At 36.0% G+C, this 13,485-nt stretch overlaps 1 protein-coding gene across 1 annotated transcript in view; it reads right to left on the bottom strand.

The window, feature by feature from the left end:
• LOC150077232 (uncharacterized) overlaps positions 1-10,608 on the bottom strand; it is a 47,403-nt gene extending 36,795 nt beyond the window's left edge. The window contains exon 1 of the mRNA XM_090385824.1: positions 10,517-10,608. The gene's annotated coding sequence lies outside the window, so the exon portion shown is untranslated. The remainder of the gene's footprint in view (positions 1-10,516) is intronic.
• Positions 10,609-13,485: the final 2,877 nt, after the last annotated feature.

The following is a 13,485-nucleotide window of genomic DNA, read 5'->3' as shown; positions in this document are numbered from 1 at the left end:
TCAAGCTTGAATGTGACTCTGAACAGTATCATTACACAAAAGTCCATCCATATGGCCAGTTGAAGCTATCAAACATCCATTTTATAAGAGAGCTATGTGCCATAATGACAAACTGAGAAATGCACAGGCCCCCCAGAAGTCCATCCATATGGCCAGTTGAAGCTATCAAACGTCCATTTTATAAGAGAGCAATGTGCCATAATGACAAACTGAGAAATGCACAGGCCCCCCAGAAGAAAACACATCTGACTCACCTATAGCCATAGTACCAATCATTTCACCACAAAAGTGAATGCACCAGTATGTGCCCACCTGTTTCCCAGGTCACCTACCTGTAGATCCTCATGAATGACAACCCCAAATCTAATCCACCCAACTGAGATGCCTATCACAACCAGAATCACATCAAGGGCAACAGCCCAGCCTCGAAAGAACCAAACGACTAGAGCCAGGACAATTAAGAGAGTCCCTGCGACCCTGTAGTCAAACTACTTTACCAGAATGTCCGCAGCTTAAGGAATAAACTTGAAACCATTGACAAAATATTGTTATCTAAATAATTTGATATGCTGTGCCTCACCAAAACTTGGCTGGAACCTACTGAGGTTTACATTGCAGCTACAACTCCCAGTGGCTATGGTGCCGTGCTCACATCCAGGAATAAAAGGAGGGGAGGGGGGAACATCACTGTTCTACAATCAACCCATCTTCACCCTTGAGAACAGCATCTCCAGAAACTCAGATGATTACAAAGTGCTCTACGCACTGCTTAAATTGATGTCCATTTCCATTAAAGTCGCTGTCATCTACATACCACCCAATCCTACAATGGAAACAATGCAAAAGGTGACCAACTGGATCCGATCCTTCACCACCTCCACATTTCAATGAAAATTGTCTGTGGACACTAAACCTCCCTCCATGTCTGGATCACATGAAGAGATTGCTCCTATCACAGCTAAGTGTAGCGGGCCTTACTATAGCCAATGATGGCCCCTCAAGGAGCAGAAACTAACTTGACCTGATCGTCACATTTACGGCCTGTACACTTGAGACTCCTCAAGATGGCTACTTTAACTCTGACCATGATCTAATCCTAATACAACTGGAACTACCAATCCCAAGCTTCAAGGCAAAACAACAGGTGATATGAAAAACAATCTACAGTCCAAAATATCTGGATGTTTCCAAATGCATCACAGCAGCATCTCTCATCCCATGGTATGTCCTTGAGTAGTCCTTTGATAACCTACTAGCGGCTGACTTAACTAAATGGATTATCACAGTAGCTCAACATGCTGCCTCAAACACAGTCACAATCACACCCCACTGTAGAACATGGTGGACCCATCTGAACTCCAGCTTTTAATTAAAACAGCAACTCCATAAGCAATGGAAGCAATCTGGCAAAATTAATGATAGGAAAGCCTTTTCAAGAGCACAAGCCATTTTCAACTGCCAAAAATTCAGGTCCATTAAGAGCTATTTTGAACATTTGCTTAACAGCTGGAAAGACACCATACACAGAAGAAACTAGCAGTTTCCCAGAGATGGATTGACTTCATTACTTGATTTGAAGACGTCTCGGTATCCAACAACAACCTTGACCACATATTCAGTCGTAATAGACAGGACTCGCTGACATCTATCACTCTATCTAAATGCCAAATCATAGCAGCCTTGAATTCAATCCCATCCTATACAGCTGTGGGTGCAGATGGAATACCCCAGTTCATGCATCATCCGGCCCCTTCTTAGCATCTTCAATGCAGTACTAACCAAACGCACCTTTCTCCATCAATGGTCTATCTGCTAAGGCTGCACGCAAAAATAAGAACACCATCATTAGAAAAACATTTCAGACCCATCTCCAATTCCTCATGTCTCCTGAAACTACTAGAAAGGACCCTCCTGACAACTTTAACACCTCACATACTTCCAGATGCTGCACCACAAATTCATTCATCACTACCAAACAGGTCCATCATCACCACCCACAGCATCCTTGCAACATTTGAGAGAAAAGAAAAACTCCCATTAACCTACCTCGACATTGAAGCAGTGTTTAATGCCATTCAAGTACCTGCCCTCCTATGACTGCTTGAAGACTACTCCATAGGTGGGGATGTGTTGCATTTCCTCTCATCACTCCTTCATAACCATACAATCATACTCAACAATTCTGTTAAAACCTATACTAAGCAAATATCTACAGGAGTATCACAAGGGGAAGTCCTCTCCAGCCGAACTCCCCAACTTATGTAAGGGTTGCATTCCACAGAACGTTATGCAAATCGGAAATTCCCCCACGCTTGTGCAGCACTTGGCAACTGTGCTCACTGAATTGGTTGAATCAAAAAAGAAATGTTCGACGAACATGTAAATAAAATTATTTATTGTATTCATTCAATTTTTTATCTCATGCACAGGAAAAATTACAAAAGTGCGCAATTTAAAAAAATGTAAAAATTATAAAATTACAAAAAAAGAGAGGAGACAGGTATAAAGTCAGTAAGTTTTACCTCTCGAACATCATTGCCAGAATCGATGTCTTCAGCTAATAAGTACACCGCTGCAGAGGTTGAGGGCTGTGGAGATTTAGAAGGGGTCAGCCGCTCAACATTACGAAAGAACATATTAATGGATGACTGGATGGTGGCTTTTTTCTTTTCATCGTAGATTTCTTTGTAGCAAGCAAGCATATCATTCACCCCTCTGTTAACTTTTAAGAATCGTTTGCTGTGAGAAGCCATCTTCTCAAACCTTGCCATTCACGATGCAATTTCACGAAATGCATCATGAAAGTCTCTTAACGTAAAATTTTTCTCATTGTCTACTGCAAACAATGCCTGAGCAAATGTTGGGCATAAATAGTATGTTTTTAAATTTGAAATAACACCCTGATCCATAGGGTGGATGATTGAAGTCATGTTTAGCGGTCGAAATATGACTCTCATGTTCGAACTGAAATCATCTAGATGCGTAGGATGTTCAGGAGCATTATCTAATAGAAGCAAAATCTTGAAAGAAATGTTGTTGTCTTTACAGTAGTTTTCAACCTCTGGAATGAAGCAGCATTTAAACAAATCCCCAAAGAGAGATATTGTTATCCATGCTCTCTGGTTTGATCAGAAATGCACGGGAAGGGTGGCTTTATTGATGCCCTTAAATGCATGAGGATTTCCAGAATGATACACAAGCAGTGGTTTTAATCTGTAATCTCCCACTGCATTAGCCCCAAGCAAGAGCATGGCCCTATTTTTTGACACCTTGAAACCTGGCATTGTATCTTCCTCTTTGGTAATGTATGTTTGATCTGGCATTTTTTTCCAATACAGAGCAGTCTCGTAAACGTTAAAAATTTGCTCCATTGAATAGCTGCCTTCATCAATAATTTTTTCCAACACATCACAAAATTTCTCTGCAGTTGCAAAATTAGCACTGGCAACTTCACCGCACAGTTTAACGTTGTGGAAACCAGCGTGATGCTTGAACCTATTAAACCACCTGTTGCTTGCTACAAACTTGGGTTGGGGTTCACTGTACTTATCCTTAATATCTTTATAAATACTTGTTGCTTTTGCTTGAATAGTGAATACTCAGGGGAACTCGCTTCTGAATCTGATTTTCCATCCATATTATTAACAGCTGTTCCATCTTCGATATAACACTTGAACGCTGTTTTGTGATCAATGTTGATCTTAAGTGTGTTGATCCTTTGACATGTTCATTTATACACACACTGTCCTTTAAAATAAAATGACCAGGTTGCATAAAAATTGTTATAGGATGGGCCAGTATGGATACATTGTTACCATAAATGTGGCTCCATGGAAGTTGCAAAGCATTCTCTTCAATGAGCTAAGTTTACTGACTGCAGCATTAACAATATTTCTTCTGATAAGAGAACAACTGAGTGAGTAACTGAAGTTCACTCAACGATCTTTTTCACAATTAATCTATGAATGGATTATTGCGTAGTTAAAATGTACAACATATTTTTTACGAGCTTCATCACAACAGAAAGTTTACAGCATTTCTCATGATTAAGAGCAAGTCTGCTGCAGAGATCAAAGGTTCAGTCCAGCATCAGAGCTGGTGAGCAGAGAGTGTTGGGGGTTCTGGATGCTAATGTAAAGGATTGCCCTTGGTTCTTCTTATTATCATGCACCATCCAGTCACTATGCAGTCTGAGAAGTTGTTTTTCCCCTTCGTATTTACATGACGATAGGAATGATTGAGGTATATAAGCCCTTGAATGGTTTGAGCTAGCTCAATGCTGATGGGATTCTTGCTCTTGCTCAGATCTCTGGCAGTCGAAATATGACTCTCATGCGTCATATTTCGCATGAGAGTCATATTTCATATATGCGTCATATACAGTCACTATGCAGTCTGAGAAGTTGTTTTTCCCCTTCGTATTTACATGACGATAGGAACGATTGAGGTATATAAGCCCTTGAATGGTTTGAGCTAGCTCAATGCTGATGGAATTCTTGCTCTTGCTCAGATTACGAACCTGAGGGGGCATAAATTCAAATTGAGGAAAGACAGTTGTAGAATAAATGTGCGGAAATTTGCCTTTAGCCAGCAGGTAGTTGATTGCTGGAACAAACTTCCATCTGTCGTTGTGGAAGTTGATAGCTTAAATAAATTCAAGAACTGGACAAACGTTTAGAGCGAATGGATGTGTGAAATGGGATATTTTTATTTTTTTTTGCTGGTGTTCTATAAGTTTGCTTTCTTGCACCATATTCCACTGCTAATGCTAATATACCATAGGCCAAATGGTTGTAATGAGTATAATGAACAGTTATTCAGATAAACAGAATGGGCTAGTAAATCAGAATCTCTTATAATGGGTGATTTTAAGTTTCGACATATTGACTGGAACATGCCAATTGGTCACTCATACAATGGCAGAAATTTTCTGAATTGATCTGATGTCAGTTTTCTGCACTGGCATGTTAGAGGAGCTGCCATGACTCTTTATGCATTAAGAATCTGCCAGATAAAGGATCCACTGGATTGCAGTCATCATAGTCTAATGATATGGTATTTAATTAAATGATATAACTACTGTCAAGGAAAAAGGAAACGGATTTGCTTTTGCAATGGTCTTAGACATTTTTTTAAATTCTTTGTACAGGGGCCAACTGATAATGTAAACAACTGTAAATGGGAAGTGTTCAGGAAAGTAACTGTAGAAGCTGCCAAGCTTTATACCAACTAAGAGATATTGTTCAAGGTTTAAACCTAATGGATGTCAATGAACTGATAAGACTAATAGCAGAGAAGAAAAATGAATGGGATAATTATATATTATCAGGGCACACATAAACCTACAGTAAATATAAAGTAGTCTGCAATCAAGTTACTCAGTGTGTTATGCAAGCCAAGGCAGATTACGAAAAGTCTGAGTAAGAATGGGGAGAAAAGTAACAAAGAATTCTTGGCTATGTTAACACCAGAAGGAAAGGGATGAACCCTGCTGGTCTACCAGACATGAATCACATAACTACTGATGATCCTGTTCAGGTTTCAGACAAACGGAATAAATACTTTACAACTACACTTATACTTTAAGAAGTTTTTAATGGTGGGGATGACCGAAGTATACCAAATTGTAACTGGAAAGCTAAATGATTTTGTATTAACTGAGAAGGAAGTGGTACAGAAATTGTTAAAGCTAAAGGTAAACAATAAAGAAGTAAGCAAACCTTTTGCCATAACTATGAGAGCATTCTTAGATTCAGGGGAGGCTGCAGCTGTGCAAACAACTGCAGTCTCCTCTTCACAAGGGGGATCAAAGGGCAAAATGAGTAACCGCAGATGTCTAAGCTTGACTTCTGTTCCAAGGAAAATAATGGAGTCATTGGTTAAAGAAGTATTACAGGATCATCTTGACAGGAATGCAGTTATACGGAAGTTGGAGAATGGATTTTTTAAAGGGAGAGCTTGTCTCACCAGCTTGATTACCTCCTGTGATGTAGTGACAAAGGAACTGAATGCAAAAAATAATTCTGACATTATATACTTAAGATTTTAGAAAAACTTTTCATACTGTTCCACATGAAGGACTGCTATACAATTAGAGCAGTGAAGCATTAGGGACAAGTTACTGCCGTGGATAAATAGATGGCTGAGTGGCAGAAGACAGATGTTAATCATAAATGAATACTACCCTTCTTAGAATAACATAATAGTGTAGTACCTCAGGTTTTGTTGTTCGGTCCCTTACTATTTTCAGTATTTATTAACAATATTGATGACAGCACATCAAGTTTATTGTCTAAATTTTTAGATGTTACAAAGGTTGTCAGTGATCGAGGTACATTACTGCAACAAGACCCAGAAAAATTAGATACAAGGGCTGGGAAGTGGTAATTGAGGTTTAACATTAATAAATGCAAGGTATAGCACATGGGCAACAGTAATACCAAAATGACCTACTAACTGGGGGGGATACCACCTCAAGGTGGTGAAAAACAAGAGACCTGGGATAACTGTACAGGCTGATGTGAAGTTCTCTGAGCAGTGCAGATGGGTCACTAAGACTACTCATGAAAATAAGGCAACAGCTAGGCCACATCCTGAGTACTGCATATAAGTCTGGAGCCTCACATTTTAGGAAGTATGTGGAGCTGTAGAAATAAGTGCAAAGAAGAGCAATGAGATTAGTGAAAAGAACAAAAGAATTCTCTTACTAAGAAAGACTTCAGTTCAGTAAATTGCAGTGTCTAGGAACTAGGCATCTGCGAGAAGATCTGATTAAGATGTTTAAGGCTTTGAATGGATTGAGTAAGCTATATGCTAATGGTGTCCTTTCTCTTGTTCATACAACACATGAGGGGATATAAATTGAAATTAAGGAAGAATGGTTACAGGACAGGTGTGCAGAGATATGTTTTCAGCCAGCATGATCATCATTTGATTATTGGAACAAACTTCCATCTGGTGTTATGGGGAACATACAATAAGGCTAATTGGTGTCTGCAGTCCAAATACCATGTGAGGGAGGAAAACTGCTTTGAAAATTGAACTATATGAGGGAGGTACAGTGGACCTTCATGGTTGGTGATGATTAGAACTAAATTCAGGACACCATCACGGACAAAATTCTGAAGTGGTAGGGGGGGAGGAAGGAGGGATTATGAATTAACGCAGGTTTGTTCTAAATGGAATTTGGTAAATATTTGGTGGCTAAAAATTCTGGGAAAAACAAGTGAACACTACAAGAGCAATAATAAAAGCACTAGGGAGATATCATCTCTACACGAAACTACAACTCGTGGAAAGAATACAAATAATCAGTAAGCCACATTCTTTTCTTACAAGAGAAAAGAATTTATCAACACTGCAGGAACAAAGTGGCAACAGCAGAAGTACAAGCTGTCACTAATGGGATAACATCAGAAGGAGTGAAATAAAATGTGAGTAAAATGCAATTAAAATTTAGGGAGGCTGATAGTCCTCCAGCTGCATGTTATCTAAGAAGGCAAAAACAGGATGCATAATATAGCAAAAACAGTACAGGTAATCAAAACATATTTAACAATGCTCCACAATTTTGGGCCTTTTTGTAAACTATTATGAAAAAAGAGCATTCTTGTCAGGGAAAGAAAGAGACAAACGGGAATGGCTGATTGGATAATTTACACTTGCACAAAAAAAAGTATTGCAGGAGGATAGAGTAATAATTATAGGAATATAACCAGAGCATTAAATCCCATAAATTATAACAGATGCCACACCACAGGGTTGAACTCTATAAGAAATTTTGGGAACTATTGGTGCCTCTTCTCTTAGTGGTTTTTAATGGGTTCTTTCAGGGAGGGGCAGTACCAGAAGAATTTTTAAATGTACATACAACTTTTATACCAAAGCAGGGACGAGATTTAATTTATCGCATATTGGAAACTTGAGGCCTAATGGCAGCTAGGCTATCTAATATTATCTAAGGCCAAATTGGCATCTGGGTTATGTAATATTATCTAAGGTTATTTCCATTACAAAATAGATTTAAGGTTTAGTAGTTCACCTGTTTGATTTGGTAGACTTGATCCAAGTCTACCAAATCTACCAAATGGGTTTTTCCACATTTATTTCATAAGGGTTGAAACCAGGTCTGGGTATACTTGTCAACCCAGAGCTAAAATTAAGTTGTCAGTTTTGATTCCCACATTAACTTCAAAAGAGTCAAAACCAGGGCCTGGGTAGTGGCATATGCTTTAAATAAAAAGCATTATGCTTTTCCATTAGAGGACTGCCTTTTATTTAGAGTAGTGCAATACTAAGGCAGCTCATGGCAAAGTGCCTCCACAATATCAGATTGATGCACTGAGTAACAAACCCATTGCTTATAGCTACATAGAGAAAGAGGCTATGCTATATGTGCAGAGAACTAAATTAAATATTCATGAATGAGGTAATCTTAAAGACAACATTTCTCAAAAGTACAGATTCTCACTTTTGTAAATGGCCTTGGTCAAGGTGAGTTAAAGAATCCCATTGAATAATAACAGTTTTATTAATAAACATTTTCAAAATAAATTAGCTCTACAAAAATATTTTAATTTATATATCTTATTACTCATAATGTAATGCACCAATATACTAATACAAGCTTTGGATAAATATAGACTGTGTGCCAAATGTGATATATTTGTAGCTAAGAAAGTATCATCTTTGTAAATAAGTCATTACTAAAAATTTATTTATTATTAAAATTATATTTATATAAAAATATATATTATTTATAAATGCAAATATATTTAATAAAAATAAATCCTTTTATTTGTCTGTATGCATATACATACAAGTTCTGACAATAAAAAAATTAGATTAATACTATTTTATAAAAAAATGTATCACTAACCTTCAGTGAGTGAGATCATGTCAAAGTGTTCCCCTTCTGACTTTACACATACATCTGAACTATCTCTATGGGTTAAAACACTTGCTGAAGATAATTATCCGAAAATCCTTTAAGTACATAACTGTGAATGTCTTCACTGCTAATTACATAGGTAAGTAACAGGGCCAACCATAGCAGTAAGACTAGAGAATAAAATTCTCTAGTCTTCTTGCTAGTTTACACTCCAGCATTGCTTATACAGGATCAGAGAAGTTTACGATCACAACAACATTTTATCATATAGATTTGAACACACATCATAACTCCGTAATTTCACTTTAATCACTCAGCTCATCGCACCAAAAATCCATTCAGCAGTCACAGTTCAATTTAATTACTGTGAATAGGATAAATGACTGGGATACTGAGCCAGTATTCAATACTTGAATCAACCTATGCCAAAACACAGGTACAGTGTGCTTTGTGTGAACAAAAGCCAAACTCCCTCTATCTGAGAGTAGCTAACTGTAGCCACCTGAAGAGGCCATTAGAAATTCTTCCAGTCCATGACAGAACTCAAATTCATATGTCTTAAATTAAGTGATTATTGTGAGTTTTCCTTGAATGGATCCCACTGTGGTGGTGGACTACAGGGAACTGGATGATCCATCATACTACTAATAATTCAAAACATTTAGAATGAGATCCTTTCAAAAAGTATGTTCTGAGAATATGAAAAAATCACATGGGGCAAATCACATGAGTATGGTGAATGTTCCAAACTGTCCTCCCCTCCATGTGACCAAAGCCTTTCCAAAGAGCCATGTGGAAAGGCAAATTATCATGATGAAAATCTACTCATCTAGCCAAAGATGCTATCTTTCAATAAATATTCTTTCAAAATCTCTCCTAGTTTTCATTTGTTGGGTTTCATTCATTTGATTTTTTGGAACCATCTTGACAAACACTTTCATCATGTCCAGATCTTTGGTCAAAAATCAAACTAACAGTTTCTCTATAAATGTTTAGTTCTTCTAATTTTCAAACATTTGACCAATGATCATTTCTTACCATGTCACATTTTCCACATTTGAAAAAGTCTTTAACATTGTCTCTTCCTTCTTGGAATATAATAATCTTAACCCAGACAAAATGCCTCATCTCCAAACATTTTGCACCACTGTGCTTTTTAAAAATCATATGATACCAACCATTATGCCCCAAATCTTCTTACTTCCCCCCCCCCAAGATTGTCAGACATGACAGTTTCACCACTTCATAAATTTGTAAAGTGTTATAAATGTCCAATGAATATTTCTTCAATTTTACTAAAATTTTAATGTCTCAATTCTCTTTATAACAACATGTAACCCATTTCTTTAACCAGGAGAAAAAAAACAAACAAAAACATCTACTGCTAACCACAAAGCAAACCAAATAAAAATGGCCAACAACGCTGTTGACTCGTGTAATCACTTAATGAAACAAAAACTATATTATAATAAGAATCACATATCACAAATCACATTATAATAAGAATAATGCAAAAAAAATAAACAAATAAAAATTATGCCTATGGGCAACCTGAAGAACGTCCTCACTGCACTTTACTGAAATGAGGTGGAAGAAATGTGGCATATGCCAGGTTTTAACTTTTACCTTTCTATGCAGCAGGCAAATCCATCCAAGATGGAAGAATATATGTATAACTGGAAACAGCATGATATAAGAACAAGCAGCCATCAATCTATCTCACACCAAAATAGGAATTAAAATTCAGACTTCGAAATTCATTCCCAAATTAGGCTATCATGAAGAAAATTCATCTGTTGGAAATGGTTTCCTTGAGGCAGCTACTAATTCCTTTCTTTTTCACAGAGGTCATGGAATCAACCTATACAAAAATTATATTAGATCTAATAATCAGAAGTGAAATTAGCCTTAACCATATATTCATCCTTGGATAAGCAAACATCAGTGTTTAAAAAATCTAGAGAGAGAATATCAAAAAAAAGCAACTATAATATTCAATGAAATTCTCACATACCTAAAGTGGGTGAAAAAGTCTCTTTTGCTATAAGAACTGTTCCCTTACATAAGTGATATATACTAAATCACAGTATAAATCATTCTAGAAGGGGAATGAATTTTAGAGAGATATGACTACATTTTGTGCTGGTCATTAGTAGATCTGTTGGGATGGGTTGGAAAGAAAAATACATAAGACTATAATAACATTTCTTTAAAATAACAATTTAAAAATAATAAAAAATAAAACTAAGATAGGCAAAAAAACAGTAAAACTATTCCACAAATAAAAAGACTTCGCACTTAATGTCTTAAAACTGAAATGAATAAGCCAACAATGTATATTATGATTACTTAGAGGAGATAATACAATTAATTATCTCCTCTAATACAATTTTAGGGCAGAAAGCCTCAAACTATGACATTACTTAGTGCAATTGCACCATTACTATTGACTTTTAAGAGAATCTTTAGTTTGTACATTAAGCATCATTATTATAACATTTCATATTGTGAAATCCTTCACAAGTTGCCTTCCCCCTTATACTTTGAATAAGTAACACCTCCTCATTATAAAAGTCTGCTGTTACTTATTCTCATTAAGTATAACAGGAAGGCAACTTTTTTTTTAGAATTTCACAATAAGTGATGGTATAGTAATGATGCCTAATGTAAAAAATTTGGTTTGTTTTAAAATTGAACTATGTAGTGATGATGCAGTTACATTAAACAACTGTCACAATTTGAATTTCACGTAGTTAGAGGCTTCCTGCCTTAAAATTTTATTAGTCTAAGAACCTTTTGGCATCTCTTATACTCTGTAAATAAGTCACAACTGGGTTGTCAACTCTTATACCTTTAAGTGCCTAGTGGTGATAATAAGTAACAGGAGACTTCTCTAATGGGAAAGTATTACTTTTTCGAAGTATAAGGGGAAAGCAACTCATGAAGGATTTCATGATATCAGATGTTATAATAATGATGCCTCCCCATCAACACAGAGGCAACAAGTATCATTTTGACATCGCAATAGGTTTCTGAAACAAAGTTGCTACTAGTAAATTCATATTGCTAAATGTTTCTGTTGCTAGTTGCTGAACATTCCTTCTTGTTACACGTTTCCACGTTGAGTGGTAAACTTCAAAGAGAAAATGACAATAAGCGATAACATATGGGATCCACCACCAGATGTTTCTCTGGTGTGAAGGGTTACCACTATTTGCATCTTGTTGACTGCTGACAGTTCTCTTTTGATTATTTTCCATTCAACTGATAAACATTGATTCATTCTTATGTTGTAGTAGGTAGTCTAGTAGTAATGGGTTCAACAATCTGACTGTGGCTTTTTGGACAAATGATAAAATCATTATGCTGTTGGAGTTATATAGACAGGCAGAGTGTTTGTGGGACACTAAACACCCCAAGCATAAATGCAGGAATTCTATACACGATACTTGGAAAGATGTGGCTGTAGGAAGTGACGTATCAGAAATCATGCATAAAATTTATGTTTGCAGTAGCTATTATTGCTTCTTCACACCACATGTTCACTAAATGCACTAAATCTTTCTGTTCCTATATGTGGACACTAGTTTTGAGAAACATGGAGCAACTAGTTACTGGATGCTTTGTGCATGGTTCATGTTTATGGAAACTTCTTTCAACACAGGTCAACATAAATGTTGACACTTGTTGACCCTGTGTGGATGGGCCTTATAATGTATGAACTTCAGTTTGTCTTAAAATTCAAATATGTAATAATGATGCAATTACATAAGTGAACTGGGTGGCAAAAAAAAAATAAGCGATATCACACACAATTCATGCATTACATATATATAATATAAAAACTCAGATAAGGTTTGCAACTGAAAACTGTACCATGACAGAAATATTGTAACTAAGAAATGCTTTATTTTCAAAAATAAGGTGACTAAAATAGCAAAGTTGTAATAATATGCCATTTATACTGTCATTACAAAAGCATATGAATTATCAAGATTTTCAAAAAAAAAAAAACAACCATCTCATATGAAACACAAAAACCATCAGATTGCATTATAATTCTGTAAGAACTAAATAACATAAAAAATGTTTAAAACATTTTTGTAAAATAATTGTTCTATTCAAATTAATATAGCTTTTTAATGTATACAATTCAGAAAAGCATATCTTTAGATGTACAGTTTGGTGCTACTGTATTAACATAAAAATAATATTAAGTGAAGCATAATACACTTGCTTCACTTAATATTAATATAAATAACTTCCTTATTATTCACTTAATATAAATAACTTCCAACTGAGCACAATATTTATATTTTAAAATTGTTATGGTATTTATAATTTCTATTCCATGATTTCACTGGATCTGCAACTGACTCGTTTCTGTAGCTCTTTCTGCTAAAGCTAAAGCTTTTAATATTGCATTATGAAAATCAATTTGTCCCATTTGGAACAATAAATGAGAAGGATCTCATTAATCAAATCTCACAATATGACCTTGAACTTTAGTTGAAAAAGGTATAGTTACAGATATGATGACAGACTTTTCAAAGGCAAGATGAGCTGCTCACCAATATGGACATTAACTAATAAAC

This window comes from Mastigoproctus giganteus, chromosome 12 (genome assembly GCF_048544385.1).
Source record: "Mastigoproctus giganteus isolate SK-2022 chromosome 12, ASM4854438v1, whole genome shotgun sequence".
In the NCBI taxonomy this organism is placed as follows: domain Eukaryota; kingdom Metazoa; phylum Arthropoda; class Arachnida; order Uropygi; family Thelyphonidae; genus Mastigoproctus; species Mastigoproctus giganteus.
This window is presented reverse-complemented; position numbering and strand designations above follow the sequence as displayed.